The sequence below is a fragment of the Leptonotus elevatus genome, chromosome 1 (assembly GCF_054856555.1).
Source record: "Leptonotus elevatus isolate MCC_2025b chromosome 1, RoL_Lele_1.0, whole genome shotgun sequence".
Classification (NCBI taxonomy): domain Eukaryota; kingdom Metazoa; phylum Chordata; class Actinopteri; order Syngnathiformes; family Syngnathidae; genus Leptonotus; species Leptonotus elevatus.
Genome location: NC_141239.1, coordinates 25,369,496 through 25,390,320, shown reverse-complemented (window position 1 = coordinate 25,390,320; position 20,825 = coordinate 25,369,496). Strand labels below are relative to the sequence as shown.

At 40.3% G+C, this 20,825-nt stretch overlaps 1 protein-coding gene across 1 annotated transcript in view; it reads left to right on the top strand.

Annotated features, from left to right (window-relative positions):
- Positions 1 to 1,161: 1,161 nt before the first annotated feature.
- elfn1a (extracellular leucine-rich repeat and fibronectin type III domain containing 1a) overlaps positions 1,162 to 20,825 on the top strand; it is a 95,538-nt gene continuing 75,874 nt past the window's right edge. Inside the window, exon 1 of the mRNA XM_086093040.1 lies at positions 1,162 to 1,372. The gene's annotated coding sequence lies outside the window, so the exon portion shown is untranslated. The remainder of the gene's footprint in view (positions 1,373 to 20,825) is intronic.

Sequence of the window (20,825 nt, the reverse complement as noted above, 5' to 3'; positions counted from 1 at the left end):
TACAACTGGATGTTGTTGCACATTTAAGTTTGCGTCTGACAGGTCAAATTCAGATAAAAGCATGAAATTCCATATGTCTTTGCAATATGCATATTGCAATATCGCAATATCAATATTTTTCGATATATTGTGCATCCCTAGCTAAAATTGCGTGTTTTCATATGCAAAGAAATACATTTACTAAAAAGTACTATTAAGCTTAAAAGAACCACAATGGGTCAACAATTACAAACAAACAAAAACATGAAAATAGCAAAAACCCACAAATAACTGACACCAACTGAAATGCATCGGGAGGAACCCCCCCTCAAATTATATATATATATATATATATATATATATATATATATATATATATATATATATATATATATATATATATATATATATATATATATATATATATAAAAAGAAGATAAACATTGAATATAACATGTAATGTAATATTTTGATCATTGATTGATCGGGCAAATTAAGACAATACAGTTGATCACTAAATTAGCATAAAATGCAAAATTCCCAATCCAGTCAATCAAATCGGTCAAACAACTCAGGCACTTATCACGTTGCCAGTGAACAAAATTATTGGAACATATGACTTGTTTGGATTTGCTCAAGTGTCGCCATTTAGATTGATTGCTTAAACATTGGATAGTGTTTGTTTTTGGCTTTAGATTTCACCTGTGAAAACTGAATTTGCTGTTAAGCAAAAATGAAGGCCAGGGAGAAAGCCGAAGCCAGTGATTAGTGGCAAACTTCACTCATACAATTATTTTGATCAATATAAAGTCACGTGGCTTGCTTATTAAAATATGAGTACATTATCTTCACTTGAGGAGAGTGGGCGTGGCCACGGGGTCCGAGAGGTCGAGTCCTTAGGGGCAATCTCGTTAGGAGCTTTACAACTTCGTGCCCATGCCGGGTGGCGTTGATCCAAAAACGCGCGCTTCTCTCTCTCTCTCTCTCTCTCTCTCTCTCTCTCTCTCTCTCTCTCTCTCTCTCTCTCTCTCTCTCTCTCTCTCTCTCCTCTGACAGCAGCCTCCCTTCCTCTTTTCCACCCTTCATCCCTCCCACACAAACACACACACGCACACACGTCCTCCTTTAACACGCCTCTCCTCTCAACAGCCCGGCCCGCCCCCCGCTCCCTCCCTCGCTGGCTGTCTCGGCGGTTAGAAATAAGCAGCCCGAGCGAGCAGCTTTGCTCAGCTGTAAGCGAGGAGCGCCGATTGAGCTCTAGCCACGCTGAACACTCGCAACAAATATTCGTTTGTATCAGTAAACAATAATATTAATAAACGTGGATGTTGGAGCCCCCTGGGAACCTGGAAGCTTCTTTTGGAGCATGATGACACTGAGCTGAAGAGCGCAGGTAGGAACCTGTTCTGTTTTGGGACTTGAATGCAACAAGCGTGCGTCTTTTCAGTGTGCTCTAAGAATGTGGCTTTGTGGTTGTGAGTGAGGTAGACGTGTGCCCAAATTAAAAAAGAAAGGGAAAAAAGCGCAATGGGAGCCCAACTTGCGCCTCTGCACAGTCAGTGATTATTGAAACACATTAGGAAGAACAAGTTTGCATTCAGCACCACGGACAGCTCCGCCATCTAAATGGCTTCCTTTGCTTCAAGTGCAGGAAAAAAAGTTCTTCTACGGCTTGATAAATCAACATCGGAGTATTTATGTCATCTTGCCATCTTAATCAAAGTGTGCAAGGTGCCAATATGGGAACAAATACACAATGATTAGCCACTGCCTATGGCCTTAATCTATTCTATTAGACTGTGCGGTCGGTCATTACAGTCAGCCGTGCGGGGCTCACTCGCAGATAAGCTGAGGATTTCACAGCCTCCGTGCCATCTGTCTTTGGAAAATGCTCGCTGGAGGAGCATAAAACCTTGAGACAGATTGATTTTCCGTTTATTTTTCAGAACATCCTAAGGTTAAATCTGCAAGTTGCTCCACAAAATCTTAGCAGGATGATGAGTCACAACTTGTGTCTGTCTCATCGCTTGGTCGCAACTTTTTGCCATCTTCCGTCTCCCTCACACTTTCGCCCCCCCCCTACAGACACACACAAACACACACACACACACACACACACACACACACACACACACACACACACACACACACACACACACACCACCACCCCTCATCTCTCGTATCTTGATTATGCAGCTGATGATTGAGTCAGCTATTTTGTATGCAACTTGCCTGCGCTCGCTCCTTTTGTGGATGGAGAGTGAGAGAGATCGTGCCGAGGATATCGAGAGAGAATTACAGCTTCTCGTGACGAAAAAAAGATGAAGAGACTGCCCCCGCTGGATAAATTGCTGTTTGAGGGAGACTGATATCCTGAGGGGACGGCGCTTTGGGAAGCGTGGCCGACCTTATTAAGCGGGAATGGCAATCGCGAATGACACATTTCTTTGGACGACCTGCTGGAAGCATCCAAAACTCTTGCATTAGTCTGACAGAGAGCGAGAGACAGCACAGTGAAGCTGCACTTCTATATATGCACAATGTGACAAAACGCTAAAAGCAACAGTAAGGAATAACTGTGTTTGGCCCTAGGCTGCTCCGGCTAATGTCCTAACTGTGTTACAACAGAAAGCTTGACATTCGATCGACACGGATGGAAGTTAAAGTGACAAAACAGGGCTGAAAGCTAATGATGTTAAGCTAGAGCAATGCTAAATGCTAACAGAGCTTGTCTGTGTTAAGCATAATGACGAACTGTCAGGCTGAGTAATGCAATTAATGCTAAATGTGACAAAAATCCTTAAGCATCAAATTGGAATAATACAACTTTTGTTCAGGACTAATTTACTATCCAAATAGAAGTACCTTGTTAAAAATATATTTTTTTGTAGTCGTAGTCAGATGCTAATGATACTAAAATGAAGACGAATGCTAATATGCTAAGACAGGGGTGTCAAACTCATATTAGCTTAGGGGCCGCATGGAGGAAAATATATTACCAAGTGGGCCGGATCGATAAAATCATGGTATATAATTTAAAAACAATTGCGGTCAAGTATACGCAGATTTTTGCTATTTGCTATTTCTCAACTGTAATTATATTGTTCCAAAAAATAACACAAATGCAAATGGAGCACGACAACACTTTGCCTGTATGAGTTCTAGACATGTTATCTCTACCTGTTTTGCATATATATTGTTCCCAGAATGCAATGAATGGCGCAGTTAATGAAGTTATAAGGACGTTAATCCTTATTATATGTGTTTATGTTACCAGTAATTGAATTTGTGTTGTATTTAACACGTTTATGTCGGTCTATGATTTTATTTTTATTTTTTGTTTAAACAAATCGTAACTTTAGGTTGTGTGTAAAATAATGACACCCAGGGCTATTTTATGTACAAGTTGCATTGTTCATCTGAGGATTGCTTGTGAAATTACGAATTATATGTTTTGATTATGGCTAGCAGATGAATTGGTCCAACATTACTTTTGTTTTTATATTTACTTTACACAAACATCTCGTGGGCCGGATTAAACCCCTTTGTGGGCCTGGTGTGGCCCGCGGGCCGTATGTTTGACACCCCTGTGCTAAGAGAACATGTTGCTATGAGGTGATCATCATATGGTCGATTTCATTGCGAGGCAAAGTTTGTGGAAGCTCACCGCACAATTCTGACCACCATTGTTAGCAAAATGCTAGTGCTAACACAAGAAAAGTGTCCTGGCTGGTCCGCTACTATTATAGATCATGAAAGCATAAATCTGTGGTAACACAAGAGACTTTATTACCCTTAATAGAAACCAGCGTCAAATAAATACCAAAGCAAACACAACTGTATCCTGACTGCTCCGCCTAATATTAAAGAACCAAAAGCAAATAACCTACGGTCACTGCGGTAACTTTGCAGATGCCGTTCTCCTTATTACAAGCCAGCATCGAATGAATACCGACACGGACACCACAAGAAAGGTGTCTTGGCTGGCACACAAATATAAAGACACTATAGTAGAAGATCTGTTCACTGTGGCATGTTCAGAGAGGCAGATGTCAAATTATACTTCTGATATGATGGTCACACCCGCTTGTTTCAGTCTTTCTTGTTATTCTTGAGGCTCTATTAATACTTCCATTGTGGGAAAACAATGCAAAAGTATTGAAACATCTGGGGACCCATTTGCGCGTACTGAACTTGACAACAAAAGCGCTCTATTCACGTCAATTTCCTTGCACCTGTTACAAATGACAATAACAAAGGCATTGCTGTGCTTATTGTACTTGTTGACTAATGACTGCCATGTAGTAAGGGAGTGGCTGTTGTTGTTCTCCGGCTAACAATGTGTAAAGGGACCCGTGCTGGGAGACATATGGAACGACAGCACGGCGCGCGCACACACACACACACACACACTCGTTCGAAAGCCTAAAACTTCACTGTGCCGCTTGACAAAGCTACTGTAGCATCACCTCCGGCGTCCCGTGTGATGGGCATCCGCTTGATTGAGCCCCCACTCCACCACACACCTCCCACTCACTCGAGAGGATGGCGAAGTCGGGAAATGAGCCACACAGGGATGATAAAATGATGCTTCTAACCCTGCGAGTTTGTATTGGTCTTGTTCTGGGGCAGCAGAGTAATCTTGTCGTTAGTGTGGTGGTTTCTGGCATGTGCAATATGTGGGGCCGCATGGGGCAGCAACGGTCTCTAATGATGATAAACGCTGACAATGAATGGATGGATGTTCATTTGATTTAGGGATGGGATGGCGCCTCATTCCTTGGGTGCTCGGGTTGTAACCTGTGATCGCAGCCGCTGATTCAATTCCTTCAATGACCATCAGGGGGAGTTAACTCGCTGCTTCCTCATAAATGAGCTGCCTTCTGATCAAAGCATTCATAGCGGGATGCTCATAGACTGATTTTGTCATAATATATATAATTTATTTTATTTTTTTATGTGTAAAACCTCACACATCGCATGTAAAAAAAAAAAAAACCTGATAGTTCTTACTGCTCTTTTCGTTTGTAGTGAACTAAAAATGACCAAAACAGCAACAAACACAATCACATCTCCATCAACAAGCGCAAGTCTGTCGCAGTACCAATAATGACAGCATGGTGTCACAGGACATCCAGACTGCTGTAAAGTACGAAGAAGAAATAGAAGAAGCTAGGCCAACCGTTAGCTTATCTGCCAACTACATAGTGGTTGCCAGCTCTTCTCGTCAAGTTTATTATTATAACAAATGTCAGTTCCAGATATTTTTCCAGCTGGTTATGGAGGGTAAAAAATTACTCTTAACATACCGTTCACCAATGGATAATCACTCACTCAGGATCATCTTTTAGAGAGACTTGGTAATCTGGCGTTTGCTAACTTTAGGGGGACATGTTCAAATTTAGCCCCGGTACGTGTGAACCCTGCTTTATAGGCATCCTACATACAAGGAAAATCTCTTGTCTGATGCCAATTTTTTTGCATTCTAACAGCCTTAACAATATCGTTCTTTCCTTTTTTTCTTTTTTTTTACTGGTCAATTGTTGCTAGGTTGAGATCACAGGGCATCTTACCAAACTGCCCCATATGATCCAATAATTTTACAACTGAACCACAGCTCTGTATTAAATATGAATCACACTGGTTCGATGTACAAACCCAAGTCCCAAAAAGTTTGGACACTATACAAATTGTGAATAAAAACTGAATGCAATTATGTGGAAGTGCCACATTTTAATAAGTTATTGAGAATAGAACATAGAGAACAGGTCAAAAGTTTAAACTGCGAAAATGTATCATTTTAAGGGAAAACTATGTTGATTTTAAATTCCATGGTGTCAACAAATCTCCAAAATGGGACTGTCCCATTCTTGTCTAACACGCGTTTCTCGAACTGTTTGACTGTTTTGGGCTTTCTTTGTTGCACCAGTTTTTTTTTTATAAGCGCAATTGACTTTTCCAGCCTCTTATTGCTGCTACCTGTCCCAACATTTTTTAGATTTGTTGGCACCATGACATTTACAATCAACAATTTTATCCCTTAAAATGATACATTTTCTTGGTTTAAACATTTGACCTGTTCTCTATCTTCTATTCTCAACAAAATATTGAAATTTGGCACTTCCACATAATTGCATTCAGTTTTTATTTACAATTTGTGTAGTGTCCAAAATTTGGGGGGAATTGGGTTTGTATATGTCAAAAAGATGTAAAGAAATTAAAACATTGACAATTTCTATCATTTAAATCTAATAGGTGAAGGTTGGCGTTCAGTCAATAGTGCTGCCCACACTTTTGCCTGAAGACTCCACACATGAACCATCATTGACTGCATCTTTTAACATTCCGAGAGGCACAACAAAGAAGGCTGAGCCTTTCCATTATCTAATAACGGCTGGAGCCAGTAGATAAAAGCAGAAATAACAAAACAAAGGGTGGAAAGAAAGCATTCGGCAGAGGGTACGCTCTTATTTTACTTTACCCATACATTATTTCCTCTCAACCTCACAATGAATCAGCACCTTCTGCTTGGCTTTATCCCAGAATACAAAATGTATAACAGAGGTTATTGAACATACAGGCTAAGGCAGGAGCAGCTATATTATTATTATTATTATTATTATTATTATTTGACAACCCTGACAACAACTGACAGATGTGCTTGTGATTCCATTGGTGGTCCAAAGAAGGAAACATTTTCTTACAAAGAAGTTCATCTTAACTTGACAAAAAAAAAAAGAAAAAAGGAAGATTATTTTTGGAACATTGGTGTGATGTGGAAAGCCATAGTATCTCACACTGTATGAATAGTGGTTTTGAAAAAGGATTCTCCTTTCAAGTTATTTTCTTTAGACGTCGATTTGAGGCTCCTTTTTTTAAAAAGAAGTGTCTCAAAAAGCCAACAAAAAGAAAATCACTTGAAAAAGATACATCATTACAGACCTTTTTTTCCCCAAAAAGGGTGACCAAATTTGGAATGAAAATTACAGATTGTGAACATGGAGGAGTTTAGAGGAGGCAATGACTTCAGTGGCTTATTTGTTATTAATAAAGGAAAACACGCACACACACATGCACACACAAATCTGGAATGCCACTCCAGCTACCTGCTTATGCTAAACTGACATGACACTGTAGAGAAGCGGGACATATTGAACAACGCGCCGCTGTACCTGTTCCGGTGCATGAGAGCCCATTAAAGCGCAACATGACGTAACTGTCACAATTCACGGTTGTGTGCGCGTGTGTCTGTGTGAGTGTGTGTGCGCGCTAGGAAGTCCCTTTTCACAGTCACTGTCCCATCCTTGTTAAGACATGTTCTTGGTAGCATCCCGTGATGTAAGCGTGGTATTTGCCTTATTGGAAGTTTGCATTCACGCATGTGTTTGTTTGCATCCCATTGTCACTTAAATGCAAACGCCACATTAATTGGGGGGAGGGGTGGTTCTTGGAGAAATATTTTTAGTAAATACATTTTGTAATACATTACATCGATTTCATGGTAAATTTTGTAGCTTGGTCAGTGTTGACTTGGCATTGTGTGCTTAACCTTTTGTACAACTTCCTATTAAATTCTGCAAAAGTAAATTCTTATACACTTTTACAGATTTTTAGTAGTTCCCATACAACAACATTTCTGTAAGCAAATGTGTTACTTAACTGAATTTCTACGTCCGCCTCCCAACACTCAAACATTCAAATGACTTCAATAAGACTCGTTGCAGCTTGAATGGCATCATCCAATCTGGTCAATCAAAACAAGCCCATCAATTATTCATTAATGTAACAGCAAAGGGCATGAATGAATTAGCGGGCGGACGTGCAAACATTCAAATGTGCAGTGATGGCATTGCTTTGCATTTGGCGGGCGTGGGCGATTATCTCCTGTAGCTGTAATGCCGTGTAATTTCGACTTTTGTGAAACCGTCAACATGAAACGCGAGAAGCACAAACAGAGCAGCTGGCAACAAAGTCAAACATCTAAGGACACGTGTAAAGATTAGCGCAGCCCTTGAAAGAAATGTTACATTTGGGACGCAAAGGAGGAGAAATGTGATCCACAACCAGCAGCTATTGAACGTAACTGCCTTTAGAGTTGACAGCTGGGAATATTTACAGCTCTCCATCGGGTCAATAGGCATTTTGTCAAAGAAATCAATACAGGGCCTTCATTCCTGTGAACGAGGAGTCAGCTGCACCAATCATGCAACGGCAGACTCTGTACCTGCTCAATGACATCAGGAAAGGTCTATATATATATATATATATATATATATATATATATATATATATATATATATATATATATATTAGGGGTGTGAATTGCCTAGTAGCCTGCGATTCTGGTCCACCATCCGGCGTCTCAGGAGAGGAAAGCAGTGCACCATTAACACTGTGTATAGTGGAGATGAGGTTCTGCTGATCGCGACTTGTGACGTCGTGAGTCGGTGGGGAGAATACTTCGAAGACCTTCTCAATTCCACTGACACGTTTTCCTTTGAGAAAGCAGAGTCTGTGGACTCTGAGGTGGGCTCTCCTATCTCTGAGGTCAAAGTCACTGAGGTGTTTGGAAAGCTCCTTGGTGGCAAGGCCGTGGGGGCGGATGAGTTCCTAAAGACTCTTGATGTAGTGGGGCTGTCGTGGTTGACACGCCTCTACAACATCATGTGGACATCGGGGACAGTGCCTCTGGATTGGCAGACCGGGGTGGTGGTTCCTCTTTTTAAGAAGGGTGGTGCTGTTGGCTTCATCAAGCCGTGATCTCCAACTCTCACTAGAGCGGTTCGCAGCCGAGTGTGAAGCGGTTGGGATGAAGATCAGCACCTCCAAAACCGAAACCATGGTCCTCAGTCGGAAAAGGGTTTCATGCCCTCTCCGGGTTAGGGATGAGATCCTGCCCCAAGTGGAGGAGTTCACGTATCTTGGGGTCTTGTTCAGTGAGGGTAGGTTGGAGCGGGAGATCGACAGGCGGATCGGTGCAGCGTCTGCAGTGATGCGGACTTTGTATCGGTCCGTTGTGGTGATGAAGAAGCTGAGCCAGAAGGCAAAGCTCTCGATTTACCTGTCGATCTACGTTCCTACCCTCACCTATGACCCACAGCTCGTGACCAAAAGAACAAGATCTCGGATACAAGCAGCCAAAATGAGTTTCCTCTGTAAGGTGTCCGGGCTCTTCCTTAAAAATAGGGTGAAGGGTCTTAGAAAAAAAATAAAATAATAATAATAAAAAATAGGGTGAGAAGCAAAAAATCTGACCATGCCTGCAGGGTTCACAAACTTTATATATATATATATAAAGTTTGTAAGTCAGCTTTTTGTATGTATGAGCTGCCAAACGATTACATTTTTTAATCAGATTAATCACATTTTAGAATTTTTATTAATCATGATTATTCACTTATTTTTTTGCCTTCCAAATTTGAAGAGCACCTGTTATGTGTTAATTCTTTCAAATTAATGTTATGATTTTTTGGATCCACTGCACACGCTCATCCTTCTCTTTTTCTAATCATTTATTACTTTCATAATTTAAAATGAAAAAAAACAACAACAATATTTTGACTAGAACAAATATTTTGAATGTCATACAAAAATGTTTATTAAATGTTTTATTATCATGTATGTAGTAGTTTATTTCTCAAATACAACCTGTGCTACCTTTAACATAATTTGTCGTCAAGCTAAAGGTTCACCTACGGTCAAAAATAATTGTTTTATTAATCTGCGTTAATACATGATTTAATGCGATATTTTTTTGTGATTAATCAATGAGTTAACACATTAACTTTGACAGTACTAATATATATTCATATATTTTCAAGAGGGGATGAGGCAATGACTTTTTTGTCGCAATTTTACATACATTTGAATGAACTTGTCAGTACTGTAAATTTGCCATTTCAGTCTAAGAATTCTATTTCCAATAAAAGATTATTTGATACATATCTCAATATATTTCAAAGTGTAACAATTCAGTTCAATTCAGTTACTCACATTTTTAAAGTAATTCATTCATTCACTCCCTGCCATTTTCACTGAAGCAACCCCCTTTGCTCCCGGCTGTTTTACTGGATTTTGACAGATTTTGCAAGGCCCACAGAATATTGTGTTCTCTTGTTATAAAAACATAGACCCTACCAAAAGAAAGATTAAAGTATCTTCTTTCATCAGGAAAAAAAGTTTATTTGTATCTGTTTCCGTTTTGGAGCACTTAGCATTACAATATAGGTAAATGTTATCATTATTCACAAAACTGTTGAAAACACTGGCAAAAAGAGCTTGTTGCAGCATGGCCCTCGTTGATCTTTCATACTTTGCTGCAACCTGATGGCCGTTTTTTGTAATAACTATCATTGCGTTAAGCGACAGAGGCTGCATCAAAGCCTTTCTGTATGCTCTAGTATCAAAAAACGTTAAAAAAAAACGTATACATATGTTTTTGGGACCTTGGTAATATATAAATAAAATATAACGTTTTTATATGTTTTGGGGAGCAAATGAGTCAATAATTTTCCATTCAAACTGGCTTTTGTTACACCCCTGTCCCCTACTATAAATATATATATATAGCAAAAATAATAAAGTAAAATAAAAGTACCAACACCAAATACTAAGAACTAAGAATGGCTAATTTAGTGGAGGTAGTGGTTTTTGCTCATAATGTCAGCAAATTAAAAAAATAAAGAGAAAAATATGGATACTGGTGACATGTTTGCCTACTGAATGTGAGATGAATTAATCACTGGCTTGTCCACTTGAAAAGATAAAGGCCTCACAAAGTGCAGCTGATTTTGAAAGAAAGGCTTAATGTCAGTCACCATGATATAAAAAAATGGCGGTAGATAAGAACGACTTGAGCTCTGTGACAAGAAGAGAGCCTTGCTGAAGGGTGAGAAAAAAATCAGCAGAGTTGGCCAGTAAGTTCAAAAGAGTGGATGTATTTAGGAGTGTCCAAGAAGAAGTTAGAACCCTACCAGAAGCCGCCATACACATTTAATATCATATAGGAGGATTTGTAGTGTTGAAATGGTCACTATTCAGTCCAAAGCGCCTTTTCAGGCCTTCACTTCACAGGTTTACTTAGAGCCGCTAGCACTTTTTAGACGCCAAGGAGATGATTGGGATGCTGCTTTGGCTCTGCTCGCTCACTTAGCCCCTTAGCGTACGCCGCTTTGAAGTAAAAGTCAAGAGTACGAGGCACAATCAGAGGAGCGGGCTCGGACTACCACTCCGATGCTGGCTGAAGGTCATCCTGTAATCTGCCTTGGCTTCGTATAAGGCATGCGTTGTCACACAGCTTGAACTCAGAGTGATTGCTTTAAGTCGAGCCAGGTGTCAATGTACAGTACGACTTGATGGACAGCACAATGCATCCACTCCTGGAAGACTGGCAAGCATTGTTCCCGTGCAGGAAAATAAGGTGATCTATATCTTTCTATTTATCTATCTATCTATCTATCTATCTATATATATATATATATATATATATATATATATATATATATATATATATATATATATATATATATATATATATATATATATACATATAAAGGGTGTCAAAATTATCACGTTAAGATCGTGTTAATTCAAAGTGCACTTTTTTTTACGCTCGATTAACGACCGGCCCTTATTTGGAAAGCCTCTACTAAGGGAATTCTAGTCGCGACGGAGCAGAAATGTCCACGTCAAAATTACTCAATAGAAATGCACTGTACTACGCTGGAGCTAAAACACACAATGTTTAAGGGGCAGAATGTTAGCGTGGAGGAGCCATTTGGACTGTGAAGCACTACGGCCGGTTCTCTACTTTGAAAGAACGCAGGGAGTACAGTGCATTTCTATTGGGTAATTTTGACGTGGACGTTTCTGCTGCGTCGTCACTGGAATTACCTTCAGTAGAGGCTTTCCAAATAAGGGGCGGTTGTTAATCGAGCGTTAAGAAAAAAATTGTGCCGTTAAAGACTTTAAATCTTTATGACTTTATGAACGCGATAATTTTGACACCCTATATATATATATATATATATATATAGGGTGTCAAAATTATCGCGTATATATATGAGCTGTCAAACGATTATTTTTTTAAATCAGATTTATCACATCTTAGAATTTTGATTAATCCCGATTAATCACTTAATAAAAAAAGTTTTTTTAATCAATATTTTTTCCCGCCAAAACCGGCTAGGTGTTAATTCTTTTGACATTTAATGTTATGAGGACGTCTTCAACAATTTTTGATCCACTGCATGCGCTCATCATCCTCTTTTTCTAATCAATGAATTACTTGCATAATTCAAAATGGGGGAAAAAAATGACCCGTATATTTTGACATGAACAAATATTCTAAATGTCATACGCAAACATTTATTAAATGCTTTACTTTAATGCATGTAATTATGTTTGTTGCTCAAACAACCTGTGCTACCTTAAACGTAGCCATCCGCTAAAGGATAATCTATGGTCAAAATGAATAGTGTGATTAATCTGCGCTAAATCATGATTAATGCGATATTTTTTTGTGATTAATGCTTTAACTTTTACAGCACTATATATATATATATATATATATATACATACAAATAATAGGTGTTTAATTTGATTTATGGTGACCAGCATTACACTGCTTGAAACACACATGTACACTGCTTTAGGCGGTGGCTTGCAAATTGTGATATGTAGAGGTGTGAACTAAATGCGTAATATTGGTCAGGCCGCAGGATACATATACTGGATGTAGTACGAATGAGTCTTGTGTACTGCATCCAAGTGTCTGCTATTGCACATGATGTCATAGCGGCGTCTTGACTCACTGCGACTTGATGTTGTCGTAGCAGAAGCTGTTTGCTTCTCACCACAATCTCAGCAGCATCTGTTTTACTACGAAACTTGTGGATCTCAGCCTGCCGCGGGGTGATTACATAGTGGCATATTTGGCGGGTGGAGTGTGGCAGGTTGCGCCATCGTCAGAGTGCAACCTGACAACAACGGGGGCAGTAGACTGGAATGATTGGCGATTGTTGAGAAAGCGCAGACAAAGGTAACAGCTGGTTATGAGGTTAAACTCTGCATAAGCCAAACTCGTAACGTGTCGCACATGGAGGATGATGTAATGGACCGTACCATTTTTGATTCAGTGACAGGGGAACAGGAAAAAAAAAAAGTGACTTTAATTGGTTGGTTGTATGGCGGCAGTTGAAACTTGTGACTTTTCTTCTTATACATTTGTTGCATGACAAACTGTGTTTTTATCTCACATTTCTGGACAGTCCACCAGTTTAGTAAACGTGTCAACTAGCAGAGGCAGCATCTGCATTATTGAAGCACCGCTGGTCCCTCATCAGTCGCGGTGGGAACATCAGAGAGGACGCACTGAGTCGAGGCGCGTTTAATGAGGAGATGAGCCCTTTAAGGAGCGGGCGGGACACCACAGGCTGACTCATCAATAATTTGGGCGGCCATATGTCCGGCCTTCGCAAAAACCTGCTGACAACTGGCTTTGTGGTCGTCAAAGGGAACTTTTTATCAAGGGGGGACGAATAATACGACGTCAATGCCAACTTAAACGCCTTAAAGGGGATACATTATGCAACTTTTCCACAGTGTAAATCAGTTCCCAAGTGTCTTAATAAAACGTGTTTGGCATTTTTACAGAAAAAAAAGGCTAAAGAAATACATCCACTTGTCACACAAATACTGCAGCACTTCATCACCAAGCCACCAAATTACACATGCAAGTTATTGTAGCGGCATGTGGCGCATGCAGCTCCCACATGCCAAAACACAAATTGTGTCTTTATAATTTGGCAAATGTTGGAACACGTCGCAAGAAGACACATTTTGGGAAACATATTGACTTTAATTTTCCACTTGACAGGTGGCCAGGCACTCCAACTATTTGCATACAGTACAAACAATTAAAAAGTCTCCCATAATATGTCCCCTTTAAAGATTTACGTCAAGCTTCTTTTTTCTTCTTCTTTGGTTTGTAGCCGAGCCTCTTAATCACGCGTGGTTATCATATGTCCCACTCGCAATTCGGCTCCACTGTAATGGCTTCATTTTTCACCGCCAGTGATGGCCACATCTACAAGACCGTCAAGTGAGGCCAAGTGTGTTGATAGTGTGTTGATAGGACATCGTGGCCATGGAAACTGCCTCCAAACTTGGAGCCATGCTAGCAGTGTGTTCTAAGAAAGAAAAAAAAAAGTGCCAGCATTCTCACCATTAGCAGATCTCTGTGTACCACGGAGCTCACTGGGGGACTTTTGAATACTTGACACCATCACAAGGCTTCAATATGATGCAGATTATTCATTCCTGTTTTCTCGAGTTTAACGGAGGTGGCCGTGCTGTATGATAGCAAACCTCTTCATGCGCATGTCTCACTTTATTAGGTACACTTGTTCAATCCAATACAAAATAAATAATCATTTTCACAGGTGACGTTGCGTTTCACATTAAATGATCAATATGTCTAATTTTTGTTGTATAACTGCATTTTGCATTATAGTACAGATACTACTTTGTACAGTCAACCGGCCCGACCCGTGAACAGCAAATATCTGCATATAATTGACGCAGATTATAAATGTATTGAATATAAAATCATACATTAAAGAAGCCCAACTAAAGCCAACGTAAGAAAGCTTTTTTCAATGGTGATAAGAAAATACCTTCACTAGAACTCAGACTGTGTAGACTGTGAGAAGCAGGACAGAGGGCAGTTAGAAAGAGAACATGGGAACAGGATTGGGCAATTCAGGAAGTGATATAGAACAATGGGTACAACAACAGCAGATTACAACAATAACAATATTGATCAGTTCCAATTAAGATTTCAAAACATTTTGAGAAAGATGATATCAATTTGGCAATGTATTTGACAAAGAAAATGAATCAAATGCCCATCACGAGCTACTCATAAAACTGCTGGGTCAAAAGTAACCCAAATTGGGTGAAATCGCTAACCAAGTGCTGGATCCAAAACTAACCAAGCCATCCATCCATTATTTGAACCTCACGAGGTTCGCTAATGTTTTGTTATTTATACCCAGTGCACTGGATTGAGGATTTGAGAGAGCATGTTGATCAAGACTTTAATCCAACAATGGGTAAAAACTACCCATATTGATGACCAACAGTTTTTAAGAAACAAGAGTTGTACCCAATTAGCAATCCAGTCACCACCAAAGAATGTTATATTTACTTTATCTACAGTACACACCAAAACTGTCAAAAATGGTGACCAGATTCAACTCTTCAGCCCGCCCAAACCCAGTAACTCAAAATCTAGCAGTTGTGAGTGTGCATTTCCAAATGAAAATTATTGCTCCAGGGTTCTTGGACAAAGCTCTCAGCACAGCCCAAAACAACAGGCGTCCTTTAATGATCACCATCGGAAGCGACAGCTGGCGAGAGAGGCGCTCCGTCCCCAGCTGCCGTGCCTCAATCTGACGCTCCACCTGTTGTCACCTCATCAGACGGTGCCGCCTTTCAGGGCGAATCATCTCAGCCCGGTGATCGCCCGCTGGGAGAGCGGCGAGGAGAGGGAGGATTGGCGCTGGCGGGTTGTCAGGCCTGCGAGGTGTTATTCCTTCAATAAAAAGCCTGCATGCCAATTACGGTACGCTTCTTCCAGATTTCTTGGAGTGGGAGCGCTCAGAATTCCAAGTGAAGTGAGGCACAATCAAGACAGGATCTCATCTGCATGTGTTAGTCCACCATGTTTTGGCATCCAGCTTCATTTCAAACATTTTCTTTTGAGGGCCACATACAGAAAGATGGAAGGATACAAGGGCAACTATGACATTTTGCAAATGCTTCCATTTATTAAACATGCTAAAACAATCCATAAAGCAATTATATATTGTTTATATAATATCATTGTTAAAAAAAAAAAATACTATGTCACAGTTTTCTCTTGATACGCAACAGGTGACAGGAACATTGTCATCTGTTAAAAAATCGGACCCTGACACATTTACTTCTGAAACGAAATAAACTTTATTCACTGACTGTTATCAAGAGAAATTGCGTTATTATATAAGTTGTAAAAAGTTGTTTGCCGCTTTTCATTAATTATAGGCGTTGTCATCAGTGTCGTAGTAGTTCCAACATGACCTGAGGGCATGTTGGCGTTGAACCTCGGGCCAATGGAGCTATCAAATAGATTTCAAATCAAATATTCAAGTGATTATTTCGTTAATGATTCGACTAATGAAATACAATTAGTTCCTGTATTATTCAAAAATGAATATCAATGCAAATTGAGCATGTGAGGTGCATGTATTATTTTGTCCACTTGGGCCGCCATCTTCAAGTGGTGCAATATTGTATCTGTGACATTGAATGTGTGTGGCTTTAAAAAGGTGGCACCTAGACTTGTGAGTGACATGGGAGTTGGCGAGTGATAGTGTATAGTTAGCTGATGAGTGCTGAGATGTTAGTGGGAAATTGGTAAACAATGTAATTTTTCTATGAGTGCCATTTATTAGTTAACAGTCATAAATGACAATAAATAATTTGATGATTTGTTTATGTCATTAGTTTTTTTCGACTAAGCCAATACAAATAGCAACAAACAGTGGCATTAGCTGCAGAGTTAAATGTTAACATCGTAATCAGAAATGTCAGCATCAATATTGAGAGAAAAAAGAATAAATGCGATTTGTTTTACTTTGACGGAGAGAGTTGAACTATTAGTCTACGTCACGTCAAGTCATATTAAACAATTATGTCATTTAGTGGGTGCTCGACTGCAAGCAAACATTAAATAAAGTAGTCCAGGAATGTGAAATGAAGAGATTGCGCACTTGTTAGCCCCGTTAGCATGTTGGCCGAATGTCCGATTCCTTTTGTACACTTAGGCCCAATCCCATTACTTATTTTTCACCCTTCGTCTCGTTTATCTATCCCCTCTCCCTTCTATTTCTTTGGGGAGGCAAAAACGAAAGAATCCCTCTCGGAATTGGGAACGTACTATCGCTATCCAATCCGCTACGTCGTCACCTCGAGCCGCCGCGGCTGCGTGCTGATTGTGACGTAACAGACGCGACAATAGCGAGCGTTTACTAAAACACACAATTGTTCCAATTTCTGCCAAAGTATAGAACATTTGATAAAACCACTATCATTACTATGACATTCAATAAATGAGCATACTTACATTTATGTGTCTCCTGCGTTTTGTTATTTCCTGGTGTCACCGTTACCTTTGCCATTGCTTGCCGCGGCCTTGCCGAGGGGGTGTAACTGTAGTAAGGGAGAACCAAGGGAGGTCGGGATCTATCTTCGTGAAAAGGGACCTGCAGCCCTCGTCTCTAACCCTGCATAAGCCAAACTCGACGAGATGAGGGTTAAGGGGCGGTATTGGGATTGGGCCTATTGCCACTCATTAAAACTCATTCAGTGCCCTTGACGGCTATAGACGTCAAAAATCCATTTGAACTGGGCTGACAGTGAATGACTTAATGTGCCATTTAATCTCATGAGCACATGTGGAGGTTTGTGTTGACACCTCGAGGCAAGCAACCGTTCATGCATTAGATCTCATGTGATTTGTGGAAATAGGTGCATTTTTTTTCAACAACTGATGGTAATGTGAGCTAACTAATGTTGGTTGACGTAGACCAAATTAATGGTTTAAATTAGAACATGAGTGCTATGTAAGGTTCCATTGCTGTTGTACTGTCTATATCATCCCTTGTGGAATGATTCTTGTCTATTTGCTGTTATGCAAAAGGCCTTTTTTATACCGGCCAATGAAATATTTGTAGGCTATAGGTGTATGCTGACAATAGCTTTGTTTGAGCAGATGGCTCCTCGTCACACCTTAAGCGTCGAGGAAGAATTGTTTGGAAAGCACACAGCTCGTGTGAACCATCCATCATGTACATTGTGTCAGCAGCTACTTAGTGAAATTAGCATAGTTCTAGCTTTCAAATTGTGAAATAGTCCCTGAAAGCGCACACACACACACTAGGGTGAGCAGCACAATTGAGATGAGAAAGTGTATCCCCTCACTAGTCTATTCTTCTTCTTCTTCTTCTGATTAATATTACGTTTGTGGAATAAGAATTAAGTCGATTACATTCACATCCATCTGAGGGAGCTGCCATTTTGGCCTTATACCGTCCTCTGCTATTGGATGCAATTGACTTCAAAGTGCCCTCGAGCTCTGCTGTTTTCCATGAGACCAAACCGGAAAACAGGTGAGCTGTGACTTTCGTAATTCAAGCCCAAGGGCAGTTTGACGTCAATTTCAGTCAACATATGGCCAAGATGACTAAATTACAACTACAAATTATTGTAGAGATACTTTTGGCCTTGAGTGCCACTTTAAAGTACTGCTCTCAGGTACTTAGAGTAACACAAGACTGAGCACAACTAACTCTTTGAAATGAAGTGTCTTCAGTGTAATGTCAGTAAGAAAACTGAGCATCAGCCTTGGCTTGGAATCTAAGTGCTGCTCGTAACAGTAGCATTATTCCAGTACGGTAGCATAGCCTATAGCAGCACTGCAGTCAGTTCAGCAGCTCAGTGACACTACAGTATGTTTCATGTTGGCTCCCCAGCGGGGCCACATGCTCTTTTTCTCTATTAGGGGCCTGCAGGTGTGCCAGCTCACATTCGAGTAGTCGAGGCCGGAGGGCAAGGTCCTTCCGGGGCCTCCTCCAGGGCACATCTGCCGTCAAAAGTACTGCCAATCACAACAGTTTTTGCCATCGTGCAGACGTGATAAGCTGGCTGTTATTTCTGTTACAGCTGCCGTCATTTACAGCATGTCCAGAAAGTCTCATTACACTTTAACAAAAGCCAATTAATGGATAACTGCATAAATGAGTACCAAATGAGAAGTAGCTATAGATTGGTACCTGGAGATATGTGACACTACTCTCAAGTAAAAAAAAAAAAAAAAGTAGTCAATGGACTGGAACAAAAGTGACGAATATCCGGAAAATTTTAACTTTTTTCGCATTTCGCCTCACGTAGCCAATCGGCTTCGAGTACTGGCTACGTCACACACAACGTCCTGTCTGTTGTCACCCCGAGCGCAACAACAAGGCCAACCGGGACAGCATTGGTGAGCAAAGAAGTAGGATACAAGTGCTGGTAAGTGTATTTACTTGCTGTTGAACTGTACCGAGGTAGCAGCAGTGTTTATCATCCATGCCAAAGTTATTTAGTGCAACTGCCGCCCGCACGATTGCCACTAAAAAAGCGGAAGTGTTATCACGTACCTCAAAAACCTCTCGCTGCTGGAGAAAATAGTGCCCCAGCTGTATAGTCCCAGGAAAGAAGTAGAAGTAGTCAGCGGTGCTCTGAAACGCTAGCGAAGGAAGTGTTCAGGATCGCCGTTTTGGTTTTGGTGTGAATGTAGCATTAAAGCTAACACACAATAGTGTAGAGATGGTTGTCTAGTAACCGGAAGGTTGGCTGTTCGATCCTCGCTCTGCCCCGAGTCATGCGTCGTTGTGTCCTTGGGCAAGACACTTCACACATATTACCTCCAGTACTACTCACACTGGTGTATGCAAGATGCGAATGTTTGGAGGGGGTCGGCGGGGCAGCCGCGTTTTGGTCAGCTTACTTAATTAGCTTACCGCCACCACAGTGTGAATGTGTGAGTGCACGAGAAATGCATCCACTGTGATGAGTCTTTGAGTGTCCAAAAAAGCGCTATATAAAGCCAATGCATTATTATTGTTATTATTTAATGGAAAATGCAAATGAATTAACATTTCAATAAAGCTTTAAGCAACAAATATTTAAAAACAAACAGTGACCCAAAACATGTAAACAGCCAATTTAACAACACTCAAACAGGCATATATATTTTTTATACTTGGTCTAAAATGACAACCATTACTGCAGTTACTAAGTCATTTACATTAATTGTCAGTCTTCTTCATATGTGTCCGCATGGCAGTTTTATACTGCCCCCAGTGGCCAAGTTGTGCAAACCAGAAGAAGCTGCAATGAACTGATCATAATGCACATACTTTAACACAAAGTATTTCACCAACAGGATACAAGAAATACACAAAAGCAACAGGATTCAAAACTTTGAACACAACTTTGACATATCACTTGCTTTTGAAGTACAGGTACATATTTTAATTTGTTGTAATTAGTAAAGAGACTTTGTGGACCCCTGTCTATCCATATGCAAGCTACTGGAGAGATTCCCCAGGAAAATTCCTCAATATAGCATGTAATGTTAAATTAGCTTCATAATAATGACATTATCAGTCAGTGCCTTTAAGTGGATGGAATTTCATTTAGTTTGCCTTACTATGAGTCGTCTTTTGGACCGATATATGCCTGATTAAAAAGTATAATTCATCTTTGACCGCCTTGCCGATCCACATGACTGTATTCAAGGATGATGGTAAAATGCAGAGTCTTATTATAGAAGGTGCAAGCTTGACTAACTGTATCGTTCTCTGCTTAATCTGATTTACAGCTAAACGCCCGACGCGACAAGCTGCTGTCGCTAGACTTTTAATTAAAAATGGAGGTCTTTTCCTTTTTTAACTAATCTCCCTTTCGCACTCTTGAAGGATTCCAGCAATCCCCTCCGCTCCGATGGTGAAGATAGTGTCAATATACGCCGACCGTGTTGAGAATTACCTGAGATTAATGCAACCTCACTTGCTGCCTGTGCTCAAGCAACCTGCTTTCAATTGGGTTCATATTGTGTTGTTATATCACTCCTGGAATGATTTTGACTTACAGTATGATGAACAGTAGAAAAGCATTGATGTCCTGGAGCTACTGCACACTTATGGGCCACATATTTAGGGTCACTCTAATAACAGCCAATATAAGAGCTATCATGTGCA